The sequence below is a fragment of the Mytilus galloprovincialis genome, chromosome 5 (assembly GCF_965363235.1).
Source record: "Mytilus galloprovincialis chromosome 5, xbMytGall1.hap1.1, whole genome shotgun sequence".
NCBI lineage: Eukaryota > Metazoa > Mollusca > Bivalvia > Mytilida > Mytilidae > Mytilus > Mytilus galloprovincialis.
The window spans coordinates 73,012,259-73,028,197 of record NC_134842.1 but is presented as its reverse complement, the minus strand read 5'-3'; positions in this window follow the sequence as shown (position 1 = coordinate 73,028,197).

The window sequence follows — 15,939 nt, the reverse complement described above, 5'->3', positions numbered from 1 at the left end:
GTTTTATAGATTATCATGTTATGCTCATTGTTGAAAGCTATACGGTGACCTGTGGTTGCTTATTTCTATGTCTTTGCTCTCTGGAGGAGAGTTAATTGTCTCCTCTTATTTTTATACATAGACTTACCAGTAATTAAGATTTGGATTCAACATTATTCTTTTTCACTGACAGCATCAGTCTAAGGCACGACAACGGGTTTTGTGTATTACCATTTTTAAAAAACTTATGACAGATCTGACATATATAAGATTGAAGGGAGGGTACATATGCTGCCCTCAACTTTAGAAGTTGTGTTATGCTTAAATTCTTAAAATACTTAGTTCACAAGTAAACACAATGAGATACCACATTTTTTCAACAAATTTTATAATTTTGAAGAAGAAAAAAATGAAAAAAGGGGGGTGCACCATACCCAGAGTGATGATTTTTCATTTTGCTCAAGTATATCTTCATTTTTCAAATATTCTCGTTTAAAATTACCAAATTTGTGTCAGAAATTCACGTATAAATGGAAAGTTTAAGCTTTAGTTTTAGTTTTAGTTTAAAATGTTTCAGTATTCATCTGTTTGGTAATCTAAATTTTGGTGAAAATTGACCATTTTTGACTAAAATTATTTTTTTAAAGAAGAAAAAAAACACACGACTTTCTTTTTATTTTATTATTATATAGAATGTGGCTTTTCAAAATTTGTCAATGACATGTCATAATATTGTTGGTCTCGGGAGATAAACAGATTTAAAATTTATGTGTTTTTGAAATTTTTCATTTTCGAATTTTAACACATTTTTTAAATGGTTGCTATGGAAACAAACTATTTAGTAAATTCAAAATTTTAACGTTTTTGTATAGTTTGGGGTTTTGTTTGTCAATACTGTAAATATTTATATTGTTTGAATTGATTGACTTTATTTCTATGGGACTTTAAATACCCCTATTTTATATTTTCAAAAGGGTCTTTTTTCACATATTCAGGCAAAATGTTGATTTGATGGTTACCATGGCAACGGGCATAATACAGGAAAAATAAAAACAGAATTTTACTCATCTACCAAAGTTCTTATGATATAGGGCAAAAACAATTACTTCTGTGACATGTCATGAATCACCTTCTGCATGATTTTTACATAGACCGGTCCTTAAATTTTAAACCTGACACCTTTTGTTAGCTATTATTCGTGTGACTCTGTCCTATATTTTCTCCAATTTATTTGTATTGTAGTTCTATCATGTAATGTTGTCATTTTAATGTGGGAGGTTTGGCATGCCACAAAACCATGTTCAACCCACCTTTTTTTTATTAGAATGTCCTGTACCAAGTCAGGAAAATAACCATTGTTATATTATATTTCGTGTCTGTGTCTTGTTGTGTTTCTGTTGTGTTGTTGTTCTCCTCTCATATTTGATGTCTTTCCCTCAGTTTTAGTTTGTAACCCGGATTTGTTGTTTTTTTCTCAATCGATTTATGAATTTTGAACAGCGGTATACTACTGTTGCCTTTATGTATGAATACCTCGTGTTTTTAAATAACACAATGCGCGGAAAATGTACTGATCATAATCTAGCTCAATATTAATTCACTGTAAATATTTTAACAACCACTGAACGGGATAAAGATTTCCGCCCATTTTAGAAATAATAATATTGATAGCACCTAAGTCACTGTATCTTAAGAAACATTGAAGCTAGTCTTGTCATTGTTTAAATTTACATAAAAAAAATTTATATCCATAAAAAGAGTAGTCTTTGATGTTAATGGCGTATGTTTTATTTATGACGTAACCGTTATATAGACATGTTTGACGAGGACGAAGAGTTCACTTTGTTTTGTGGGCAAGCCGAAAATAGTAAAAAAAAAAATATGGATACGGGAGAAGTTAAGAGTGATAATCAAAATAGATTATTCCGAAAATAGTATATCATTTCATTCCGTATATAAGAAGTTAACAAAATAAAAAGTTTGTTACAATATATTTAAAAGTATCGTGGCAGAATTTATAATTATTGGAAATTTGTATTTCTGTCACAAAACCCTAATCTCTCATTATATAAAGAGTTCTTAAAAATTCGAATGAATGTTGCAGACCCAAATCACAATTTACCTTTCCACCCTTTCTCTGTCAAAATTAAACAATACATATAAAATATTCTATGTCTTCTTTTAGTAAATATTGTTTAAATGATGTCCTAAATTGATATTTTATTAAGTCCGTTTAAATGTCAAACTTGCCGTTTTTGACGTTTCGGCGTATTTCTTAAGTGTCTTATGAAAAACAATAAGCATTTGCGGTCTTTTCTACGATCTGAAATTTTATTTAAACGTGTAAAGATGTTTTTCAAGTGAATGAAAATAAAATATGTAGAATTTCAAGGGAAAATATTAGAAAGAAAATAAACGTGATCTTTTTGTTTGTGTCTAGTCAAAATGTCTCAAAACGCCGTTTTTTTACATGTTTGTTACAAATATAGATATATAGAATAACCATACATTGTCTCGAAATATCAATGTTATTTGTACAAGGCTTAGAAACAGGTAGAAAGCGAGGCTGTGCCATGAAATAAGTACGACGTTATTTACGAAGTTTTTTTACATTTTTGTTACAAATATAGATATATAGAATAACCATACATTGTCTCGAAATATCAATATTATTTGTACCGTGCTTTGAAACGGGTAGAAAGCGAGGCTGTGAAATGAAATAAGTACGACGTTATTTATACAATGCATGAAAAATAACGTCAAATTAATGTTACCAAAACTAACACCAACACCGTACGCGACGTCAAAATGTTCTAAATGAAACATTTAAGGTAAAAACCATCATTTCCTAATTTTGAGCGGAAGAAGTAAATTTTCCGCGAACCTGTATGTTTTATTGTCGTCACAAATAAAACTCTACGGAAACACATTGTCAACCTCATAAACAAGGTGATATACGATCAGTGACTGTATATCACATATGAATATACGGTCAATGCAATTTAACTGCTCAAATAGCACAGCTGCAGTATATAGTCATATGCTACAGTTTTTGGTAAGGAAAATTTTTGAAATTAAAGTAGCACAAAAAATACTATACCGTTAACTCTCGTTGTCTCGAACTCGGTTGACTCGAAATTTCGGATGAGTCGAAGTTTTCACGTGGTCCCGAACTTTATTCCATACAAAAGTATGTAATTCGACTCCTGACGAGTCGAAATTGGATGAGTCGAAATTTCGGTTGAGTCGAACTAAATTTACGAACTGTATAACTTTAAAAAATACATTTCAGGGATTTATTTGAACCCATTCTCTACTATATGTAGAATGTATACATGACACAGTCAGCTGTTACTTTTTTCTAGTCATAATGTCACACCATGCTTTTTTTAATCGTTTAGACGTTACGTTCTCTATAATTTGACATGTAGGTCAAATATCTCATGCAAAACCATAACTTGTTTTAATGAATCTTTTTTATACAATTTCTCAACATATTTTCATCCAAACTAATTATGATTAATAACTGTATCGGTTTACTTGTTCATATACATCTCCCTTTGTGTACGCAGTTGGCAAATTAGATTAAATCATTTTTGTTGTTGTAAATTTTGAATTTGCTTTCAACAATTGATACTCAACCAACACAGGTATTGGAATAAACGCTTCAACTTAATAATATTCTTATCCAGAAACTATCAAAGTGGCTAAAAGAAAGCAGCAGAAAAGATAGAAGTTTATAAAAAAAAACAATGAAAATTTCCTGTTACAATCAAAAGAAAGTGAAAATATCTTTGCTCCAAAGGCATACTATATTAATAAATATTAATTATCTGAAATATTAAATATCTGAAATATTAATTATCTGATTTAATTTAACTGCTCTTTACGAAATATGTGCTTTTTTTGCTTTTCAGTTCTATACGTAACAAGTCAAGCACATCGCTCAACATTATGTTGTGAGCTGCACGAAATGTAATAAGTACGATGTTATTTATACAATGCATGAAAAATAATATCAAATTAATGTTACCAAAACAAACACCACGTCAAAATGTTTTTGGTGATCTTCATGTATATCAATATGATGATAAACCGACTTTAAATTGAATGTATACCCCTATTCAGCATTAACTCAATTTAACTGTATGATTAAAATCGTAATAAACACCCTCAAATTTCACCTTTTGTGTGTCAACATATTGATTATCATGGCGTAAATCGAGTACTTATCTCATTTTACCTGAACTTTGTACAGATATCGTTAAAGGATTTACAACAAACGGTGGACATGTGACTATTTTAATACAACGTATATCAAGTAACTCCGATATGGATTTTTCGACATAATCTGAATATTTAATTGCAGATATATACAGCAGCTGTGCTATTTGAAAAGTCAAATTGCACTGACTGTATATTCATATGTGATATACAGTCACTGACCGTATATCACCTTGTTTATGACGTTGACAATCGGTTTCCGTAGAGTTTTATTTATAATGTCAATAAAACATACAGGTTCGCGGAAATATAACGTCGTCCGCTCCAAATTAAAAATCGATGGTTTTTACCCTAAATAGTTCATTTAGAACAGTTTTAAGAGTTGCAGTATATAAATAATCGCTTTCTATCTGTTTCTTAGCCTTGTACAAATAACATTGATATTTCGAGACAATGTATGGTTATTCTATATATATTATTTCGTAAAAATGTCAAATTTGGTTCACTTACAAATGTTATTCTGTATTCTAAATTTATAATATTGGTAATAAAATCATTTATACATTAAACATTTTTCCAGAACTCAACATTTTTTCTTAAATTGCCTTTGACATTAATAGGTGTTTTTCTCGTTTTTGTTTCAAAATTGTTAATAATATCAAAACTATACTCAACTTCATTAATAATTGATGACTTTGAAGAATTCACCTCATGTTGATTTTGGAATATGTTCTTTATGTGAGAGGACGGTTGCAGTTTGGACTCCTTTAAGCGGGCAGGCTCTTGCGAGGTGAACGGGTTGAATACTGTAGAAACAGACTGCTAATTGGAAATCGCTGATTTATTTCCAACGGTTCCCGTCATTGACATTGAACTGCCTAAAGCCACGAAAAAAATTTGTATAGACGGCTATGCCATTTGATGATTTTTTTCCACCGGACGATCACATGGTTTTGAATTCCCATCTCCTAGAATAAGCTCTGATGATTACGGACCGTAAACTGATTATTAGGACGATGCCGACATATTCCTGATTCTAATATGACGACCTACTATCGTCAACCAGTATAATCGCAATATATCTACCTTAAGCGCAAACGCAATTATACACAAAAGCGGCTGTTCCGCGTTACGACCAACTTATGTATACTACCTATATCAAAACCCACTGTTTACGAGGCCAAGATTCAAATACAATATATTATCTCTATTCTACAGCAAAATAAACAAATCAGTCCCTTTCAATTATTTTTCATGGTAAAATGTCATTAAACCAAAATTCCGCGAAAAGATGTTATTGTCTTGGCATGGCAAATTAACGAAACAAGGTGACGTCACAAGTATGATCCGTAAACAAAAAATCAAATGTAAATACCGGGCGTTTTAAAGCTTTTTGTACTCATCAGAACGAAAGTTACATTGAAAGTAAATATATAAGTGAAAAAAGCGATTGAAAAAAAAAATAATTGAATTAGATAATTTTACTAATATTATCAAAATTGGGTAAAACGGAACAGCCAAAACAGTTTCGTATGTATAGGGCTCTCACGGTTAACACAATTACCGAAAGATTTGTTTTCATTTAACCCTCGCTAACGCTCAGGGTAAAATAATCGAATATAAATGCCCAACCCATGGTTAAATGAAAACAAATCTACGGCTGCAATGAATTATTTCTTAATTAAACGACAGATTGTTGACGCCACGGCTGCAGCCACAGCCAGAAACAGCATACCTAAGTTTAACTTTTTGATTTTGTCAACGCAATTACAAAAACGATGTGAATCGGTTTTCCTTCATATATAAGCTAAGTTCAATATTGCCAGAATCTTAGTTTCTTCGAAATATCTAAATTCATAACATGATCTAAACAAGACAGAAATTAAACCTACCTTGCACTTATGATTTTCTAACCCATCCTGAAAACTTATATGTGTACTTTGATATGTGTTGTTTAATTTCATTGTCATTGTTTACATAATTATATCAAATTGTACAGAAAATGATAACAACCTTGTGGGGGGTCAGAAAAGGGGTCGTGATTTTTGTATTCATTTTTGTTAAAGCCATTATTTCTTATCTTTTAAAAGGTTTTACTTTTATCATCTATACTTTTTTTAACCACTCCATTAATTATTCCATATTGTTTGGTCTATCTGTATTTATTTTTTTGTCCACAGTTCTCTTCTCTGTAAACCCAACAGAGACCTTAATAAAAGTTTGTTAAGTTGTTCGTTTTATCAATTCCTGTTCTATCAAATGCGTGGATTGATTAAACATTTTATGGATTCATAATCAAATGCGTGTGTTTTCTGTCATGCTAAGCGTTTGATAAAAAATTAGAATATTATAAAAAAAAAATTTAATTTTGGTTGCTTGATCATTTTAGAATACACCTTGTTATACACTTTATATATATATCTGTTATAACAAAACAAAAATATCTTCTTGAAATTTTATTAAGATGAATTTAGTTTTACGGAAATCATGATACAAAATTCTAGCATAACATGTATTGCAATTAGTATGTTAGCTGGGTAAAAGATATCAAGAATTTACAAGTATTTTACATCAAAATGTTTAAAATATAACTGCGTGTGTATGTGGCTGTTTGATACCTGTTCGTGAACTGTCCAAGAGTTTTTTATGAAGCTTTTTGACATTATCTTTTCATTTTATATTAATATCAATTCTTAAATTGAACAGTTGGCGTTCTTCTTATAATCATATGGTTTGCATTTAATGGTTGTCAGTAATAATAATATAAGTCTAAACTACATGCATGTCTTTGTCATTTCTTTTGATCTTGTTCATCTAAATAAAGAGGATTGTTCAATACTTTTCCTACATTTATAGCTTCTAGAAAATTTACCAAACAATATGAAGTTTGAATCCAAATATCCTCATTACAAATTTGCATTCATAATATTAAAAGTTGATGTGTATGTTCCAATTTCTAATAAATAATTCATTAAAGATACAAGGCTTATGGTTCGGTACGCCAAACGCGAATGTTGTTTACATAAGACTTATCAATAAAATTGAGAATGGAAATGGGGAATGTGCCAAAGAGACAACAACCCGACCATAGAAAAAACAACAGCAGAAGGTCACCAACAGGTCGTCAATGTAGCGAGAAATTCCCGCACCCGGAGGCGTCCTTCAACTGGCCCCTAAACAAATATATACTAGTTCAGTGATAATGAACGCCATACTAATTTCCAAATTGTACACAAGAAACTAAAATTAAAATAATACAAGACTAACAAAGGCCAGAGGCTCCTGACTTGGGACAGGCACAAAAATGCGGCGGGGTTAAACATGTTTGTGAGATCTCAACCCTCCCCCTATACCTCTAGCCAATGTAGAAAAGTAAACGCATAACAATACGCACATTAAAATTCAGTTCAAGAGAAGTCCGAGTCTGATGTCAGAAGATGTAACCAAAGAAAATAAACAAAATGACAATAATACATAAATAACAACAGACTACTAGCAGTTAACTGACATGCCAGCTCCAGACTTCAATTAAAATGACTGAAAGATTATGATTTCATCATATGAACATCAGGCACAATCCTTCCCGTTAGGGGTTTAGTATCATACCATCAAAACATATATGAGAAGAACATAACCCGTGTCATGCCAACAACTGGTTTTTGAATAAATGTGTTTAGTTCCGATGTAAAGACCCTATAAGTGAATCAATATTAACGCCAAAATAAGCAATCTTTAATGACCTGACAACAGTATCGTAACTATATCCCTTCTTAATAAGTCTATTCAAAGGTTTTGTTAGTTTTTGAGGTGAATACTGACACCTTTGTGCTTTATAAAGAATATTTCCATAAAAAATTGGATGTGAAATACCTGAACGTATAAGAAGTCTGCATGTTGAGCTATATTTACGAATGATGTCCTTATACCGATGATAAAATTTAGTAAATGTTTTGACTAGTTTGTGATATCGAAAACCCTGGTGTAATACTTTTTCAGTAATACATAAATTTCTCTCGTTAAAATCTAAAACATTGTTACATACACGAGCGAATCGTACAAGTTGAGATATATAAACACCGTAAGATGGTGACAAGGGAACGTCACCATCTAAAAATGGATAATTAATGATAGGAAATGAAAAATCATCTCTTTTATCATAAATTTTAGTATTCAGCTCTCCGTTAGTGATATAGATATCAAGATCGAGGAAAGGGCAGTGGTCATTGTTAGTATTAGCTTTATTTAAAGTAAGTTCAACAGGATAAATTTCTTTAATATACATACTGAAGTCGTCATTATTGAGAGCCAAAATATCCAAATATCTAAAAGTATTATTAAATTTGTTTATCAGATGTTGTTTCGATGGGTCTTTGCTTATTTTTGTCATAAATTGTAACTCATAGCAATGCTAAAACAGGTCCGCAATAAGTGGTGCACAGTTAGTCCCCATTGGAATTCCGATAATCTGACGATATACGGAATCCCCAAAGCGAACAAAAATGTTATCTAGTAAAAATTCAAGGGCATATATAGTATCAAAGCATGTCCAATTGACATAGTTTTTTTGTTTATTGCTACTAAAAAATGACCTAAAAGAGTTTGAACATATATATTCACATTCTAACTTTTTAAATGCCCATTTAATTAGGTGTGTGAATTTTTTCTTAATGAGAATGTGAGGCAATGTGGTATACAGGGTAGAAAAATCAAAACTTTGAACAGATTTAAAATCACCAATATAAGCATGCAATTTATCAAGTACTGCAAACGAGTTTTTGACACTCCAAAAGTAATTAATTCCACTATTTTCGAAGGCCTTATTTGAACAATTTATTATCAGGTTTTTAATTGTACCAAGTGTGCTGGTAAGAAGAATAGACAATTTAGTAGTGGAACAATGGCTTGAAGACGAAATAAATCTATATTTGTAAGGTGTTTTGTGTAGCTTCGGAAGCCAGTACATAGTTGGGACTCATTGTATTTGGCTCTGCTTGTAAAGCGGTAGCTAAAAGTTTATGTTTGTTACAGATGTCGTTTTCTGAAAATGGGGTCAGTTGGAATGTTGGTGAATTGGTGATTTCTTTTTTAAGAACCTCAATGTAAAATTTACGTCAAACAATAATAATATTATTAGCAGCTTTATCGGCCGGGACAAAAACAAATTTCTTGGCTAGTTCTTTTAGTTTATGTTTGATACGAGAAATAGGTTTTTTGTGGTTATTGTTAATAGTAAAATGTTCTTTAAAATGTTGAATACGTATATCAACTATCTTCATTACTGAATTAAAAAAAGAGTCCAAAGATTTTTTGTCAGCTTTTTCCCGTTTAATCCATTTCATACAGTAAGTATGGAGTGAGTCGTGGATGATATTACGACACTCATTCCAATTAATAATTGACGGGGGACGATATGTAGGTCCTTTACTGAGGAATGATTTTAACTCTCGGTCTTGAACGATGTTAAGATCTCCTGTTATAACATGGGAAATGGGTCCATAAATATATTCGGAGGTACTACAATTACATGAAGTAGGTGTATTTTCACTGATATTAACATCTTTACACAGTTGACTATAATTAAACACAAATTTCCGGGTAGATTTCTTGTAAATATAACAAATAAGAGGTAGCTCAGTATTGTCAAAATATCCAGGAATTTGTTCTTTAACAGAATGGTCGTTAAATATACCGGCAATATTTACAAAATCAAAACCTTTATTGACATACTTTATTTTAATAAAATGTTTTTATGATCTTCAGGGCGATCAATTTTGGGAAATAGTTTAGAATAACAATATGCCATAATAATTTGAACAATTTCATACTTAGGACTGCTATATGAAATTGTGTTGCAATCCTCCAAAATTTTATTTAACTTATTAACCGGTAATGAACAGAGTTTTGTTAACAGATAATGTCTGCCGTTGTTTTTTGAAATAGAAATTAGGTCCGAAATATTGGTATGATTGGTCCGAAATTTTCTTTGATTGCGATTTGTCCTACGACCGTGAAAACGGTTTTTGCGAACAGTTTTAGAAACTATATCCAAAATGTTAACGGAATCGGTTCTAGATATATTACCAATTCCCATGATATTATCATTAAGACCGAGAGGGTAGACTGTCTGTAATTTTTTAATCCAATTTAATTCAATTATTTTCCGTGATCGCACAAACTTTGAATGAGATTCACCAGGCTGCTTATTTACTACTTCTAAAGGTTGAACTGCTAAATATTTAAAAGGATGGTTGTGCTTCTTAAGGTGTTGGTAAATGATACTTTTGAATTTATTGGGTCTTTTAAAACGATACAGATGTTCTTGAGTGCGTTTAGATAAATATCGTCCAGTTTCTCCTACGTACTGAATACCACATCTCGGTATGTTTCATGTGAGTAAATAAATAATACTGTTTGTTTTTCAAGTTATATCAGTTTCAAAATTCAAAGAAAATGTGCGACCATTAAACGTGGACCTAACCGTATTGTTAGTGGAAAGACGGGGACATGTAAGTCATTTTTGGCATGACACTTATCGATAGAAGGGTAACCACGATTTTTATTGTTAAAAATGTTAGCGATGGTAGTATTTTTAGAGAACCGATTTTGAAGATTGAGACGTGTAGATACCCTTTGAACAAGTTTAGTATTTAATATTTTTCCATTTCTAAGCTTCATAATTGTTTTTTGTTAGTGAATTATATTATAAAGGAGCAAAGACTGGCGTCCAGAATATGAACCAGCATACAATAATTTAAGTTATGTAAAATTGATAAATCTGTTTGGCTAAAAATGTCAAACGCTATCAGTATTAATTACCCGAAAAAGATAGGGTATATCAGGGTAGGACTGATGGCTGACTAAATAGTAGAATGGGGCTGAATATTGAAATACTACTTTTTGATAAATATTCCTAAAATAATGAACTAGAGCAGTTCTCGCTCGGACACACACTCTATAATCTAGTATATTATAAGAGCATAAACCTGAAGCACGGGGAGGCACTCTACTGCCTCCACACGGCACTAAAGACAAACTCTGTAAAAAATAAAATTGAGAATGACGCTCGAATAAAAAAAAAGTTGGAAGGCCAACTCAAGTTGAATGACTGTTTTAATGACACTGGTGATGACTACTAGGCTGGTTTTACAAGCTATGGCTACGTTTAAAGAAACTTAACTTATAATTGCGTATGTCATACGCTCGGTTTTTTTTATATAAAGTTTGTCAGATGTGTTTGAATTAAAATAGATGGAATGCGAAATTAAGTGTCAAGTTGGAGAGTATAACAAAATGATGGCATTTTTCCAAATACGACTGAGGTCATATTTGCCGTTGGGGAGAAAGTCGTTTAGTATTCGAATAATTCAACATCTTATAAACAGTGAATTAATAAAATTACTATATCAAGCGTATTTTACGTCACCACAGAAGTGTTGACTCCTGGGCTTCTGACACCAAAGGTATGATACGTCTGTCAATAGCGAAATCCACCCATTGGTTGTAAAAACTCATCAAATGTACTAGATGTATGATGAAGGTAGAGAGTGGCGCATAATATATACTCGGGAAGACAAATCAAGTAAAAAGGTAAAATATGAAAACCTAGATAATAATCTTTAACCTCAGGCAAAAGTGTTAACAGCCAATTTTCAGAAATACTGTATTTGTAACCAAAAATCAAACATGTTCTTTTACATTAGTTGATCGGATTTCTTTTTTTGTCATGGCGTTTTCAGTTTGTTCCCGACCTTTTAGTTTGCATATCCCTTTGGTTTCATTCCCTCCTCTTTTTCTGTATAGCTCATATGATTAGTTTATTTTCCAAACTGTTAAACATCTCTCATGTGACGCAGTTTGGTCTTTGAATATTTTTATATTAGCCCACTCAACATTTCCAAGAAGCCTGTGTCATTCACTTGCAGGTATGGATATGTAAAATTTTATCATATTCCTGACCTCACAAATATGTTCAAAATGTCGTAACCACAAACATCTACGCTCTTTTTCTATTTTGATAATACCGGAATGTGTGCTTACCAGAAGTGATCATAAGTAATACAACGGATGCCATTGATGATTAGAATACAGTGCACCTGGAATCACGACTAGTTTTTGGTTTGGTTCTTTTTGCTCCGTCTTTAGTTTTCTATGTAGTGTTTTGTGAATTTTTTTGTCTTCTTTCATAATGTTTTCGATTTTCCCTTGGTATTATCGCTTCTTTTTTAGTTGTCTAATATCTTAAACACCTCAATAAATAAAGATTTTTTTTAAACAGGAAAAAAAAAGGAAAGGAAGAATAATCCCTTCACAAATGAGCTAATATATAAGGAACGGCCGTTGTTAACCGATGTTTGAATTTGATAAAATGATTTTTGTTTGCCCTGGAATCATCCTCTCTTATAAATTTATCTTAAAAACCTTAATAAATAGAGAAAAAAAACTGGGGGAAATCCCTTAACAAATTAGCTGATAGCCATATTAGATAAAGAACAACAGTGGTTAACCGATGTTCTAATTTTTGTAAATTTATTTTAAATATCCAAATCAATTAAAAACTGAGGTAATCACATAAAGAACAAAAAAAAACGAGACCGAGTGTGTCGTCGGGTATAAAGTCTCTCCTTATCTGCATTAATTAGTGCATATTTCAAACTCCTTTATTACGTGTATACTCGTTTGTTGTTTATAAAATTGAGAGAAGTTATATTAAATGTGGACTATGCTATATACATTTCAGAAAAGCAAATATAAATAAAAAAGACAATTTTTTAATAGTTACAATAAGATGCTAAAAAATCCTCTATGTATAAACTAAAATAACAAAAATACCGAACTCCAAGGGAAATTCAAAACGGAAAGTCATTCATAAAATGGCAAAATCAAAAGCTCAAACTAATTTAACGAATGGCAAACAACTGTCATATTCCTGACTTGCAAATGCTGGTATAGGCATATCCTTATGTAGAAAATGGTGGTTTCTACATAAGAAAATGCCTGTACCAAGTCAGGAATATGTTGTTATCCATTCGTTTGATGTGTTTGAACTTTTGATTTTGCCATTTGATTGGGGACTTTCTTTAAAGTTCAGTATTTTTGTGATTTTACTTTTTATAAACCTATTTATGTATATGTGGGTTTTCAAAAAGTATATAGATGTTGATTTGAATACAGCTATAAATTCTCCGTCGATAGATTAAGACTTTGTAAAGAAAATAATATCTCGACTCCCTCAATCAATTATTATCTTTTATAAAACTATTTGTTGTGGTCACTTTGGTCCTACATGTATATCTATTCACTTGTTTCAGTTCTATCCATTCTTGGTTTTCAAATGGTTTGGTTTGCACGTCCCTGATACAGGTTAATTTAGAAAAGCGCTTAATACGCACGCAATTTATATGGTGTTATTTTCATTTATAGATAATAAAAGAAAATCCACCGAAGATCAGAAAGATGAAGGAGAAAATGAAAACTATGTTTACTGCCCAAAACCGTCCGTCTATTCGTTTGTTCGTTCGCTCATCTGAAATACACCAATGATCAAAGACTTGGAATGATTGGTAGGATTAGTAGTCGTCATATTGATTTGTCTTATTGGTTTGACCATACTATATTGTCAGATTGATTTGACCATAATATATTATCATATTGGTTTGACCATACTTTAATGTCAGTTTGTTTTGACCATACTATGTTGTCATATTGGTTTGACCATACTATATTGTCAGTTTTGATTTGAATATGCTATATTGTCAGTTTGTTTTGACCATACTATATTGTCATATTGGTTAGACCATGCTATATTTTCAGTTTGATTTGACCATACTATATTGTCATATTGGTTTGACCATACTATATTGTCATATTAGTTTGAACATACTATATTGTCAGTTTGTTTTGACCATACTATATTGTCATATTGGTTTGACCATACTAAATTGTCAGTTTGTTTTGACGTACTTTATTGTTTTATTGGTTTGATCATACTGTATTGGCAGTTTGTTTTTAGCGTACTAAATTGTCATATTGGTTTGACCATACTATATTGTCAGTTTGTTTTGATCAAACTATATTGTCATATTTGTTTGACCATACTACATTGTCATATTGGTTTGATCATACTAAATTGTCGGTTAGATTTGACCATACTATAATGTCATTTTGTTTTGACCATACTATAATGTCATATTGTTTTGATCATACTATATTGTCAGTTTGTTTTGACCATACCATGTTGTCATATTTGTTTGACCATACTATATTGTCAGTTTTGATTTGAATATACTATATTGTCAGTTTGTTTTCACTATACTTTATTGTCATATTGGTTTGACCATACTTCATTGTCAGTTTGTTCTGACCATTCTATATTGTCAGTATGTGTTGACGTACTTTATTGTCATATTGGTTTGACCATACTATATTGTCAGTTTGTGTTGACCGTACTATATTGTCTTATTGGTTTGATTATATTCTATATTGTCAGTTTTGATTTGAATATGCTATATTGTCAGTTTGTTTTCACCATACTATATTGTCAGTTTGTTTTGACCATACTATATTGTCATATTGGTTTGACCATACTATATTGTCAGTTTGTTTTGACCAAACTATACAGTCATATTGGTTTGACCATACTACATTGTCATATTGGTTTGATCATACTTTATTGTCAGTTTGATGTGACCATACTATATTGTCATATTGGTTTAACCGTACCATTGTTTTATTGGTTTGGCCATACTATATTGTCATATTGGTTTAACCGTACCATTGTTTTATTGGTTTGGCCATACTATATTGTCATATTGGTTTAATCGTACCATTGTTTTATTGGTTTGGCCATACTATATTGTCATATTGGTTTAACCGTACTGTATTGTCAGTTTGCTTTGACTGTCATATTTGTTTGACCATACTACATTGTCATTTTGATTTGACCGTATTATATTGTCATTTTGATTTGACCGTATTATATTGTCTTATTGGTTTGGCCATACTTTGTTGTCAGTTTGTTTTGACCATACTATGTTTTCAGTTTGTTTTGACCATACTATGTTTTCAGTTTGTTTTGACCATATTATGTTTTCCATTTGTTTTAACCATACTATATTGTCAGTTTGTTTTGACCAGACTATAATGTGTTTGTTTTTACCAGACTATAATGTCAGTTTGTTTTGACCAGACTTACAATTTTTCAACTCTTACAGGACTATAAATACATAACTGATTCATAATGCAAAAGCTTCACATGAAAATCATTCCCTGCACCAAATAAAGTTGAACTATTGTTTACAATATCTGATAAACAAACCTGTTCGATGTGAGTCAAGGCTCAGTGTTGAAGGCCGTACTTTGACCTATAATGGTTTAATTTTACAAATTGTAACTTGATGGAGAGTTGGCACTCATACCACATCTTCTTATATCTATCTTCTGAAACACTAACGTTGGCCAATGAACAAAATTTTTATCAAACTTGGACAGAAGCTTCTTACAATCAGAGGATAGTATCTAGATAAAAAAATAAATCCCAATTTTTAATTAGCCTGCGACTAATAGCAAAAGTAGGCAAGACACTGGGTTCTGCATAACCCTGACTAGTCTTTCATGGTTCATTTACCAACGTTAATGTTTCAGAAGATAGATATAAGAAGATGTGGTATGAGTGCCAACTCTCCATCCAAGTTACTATTTGTAAAAGTAAACCATTATAGGTCAAAGTAAAGTCTTCAA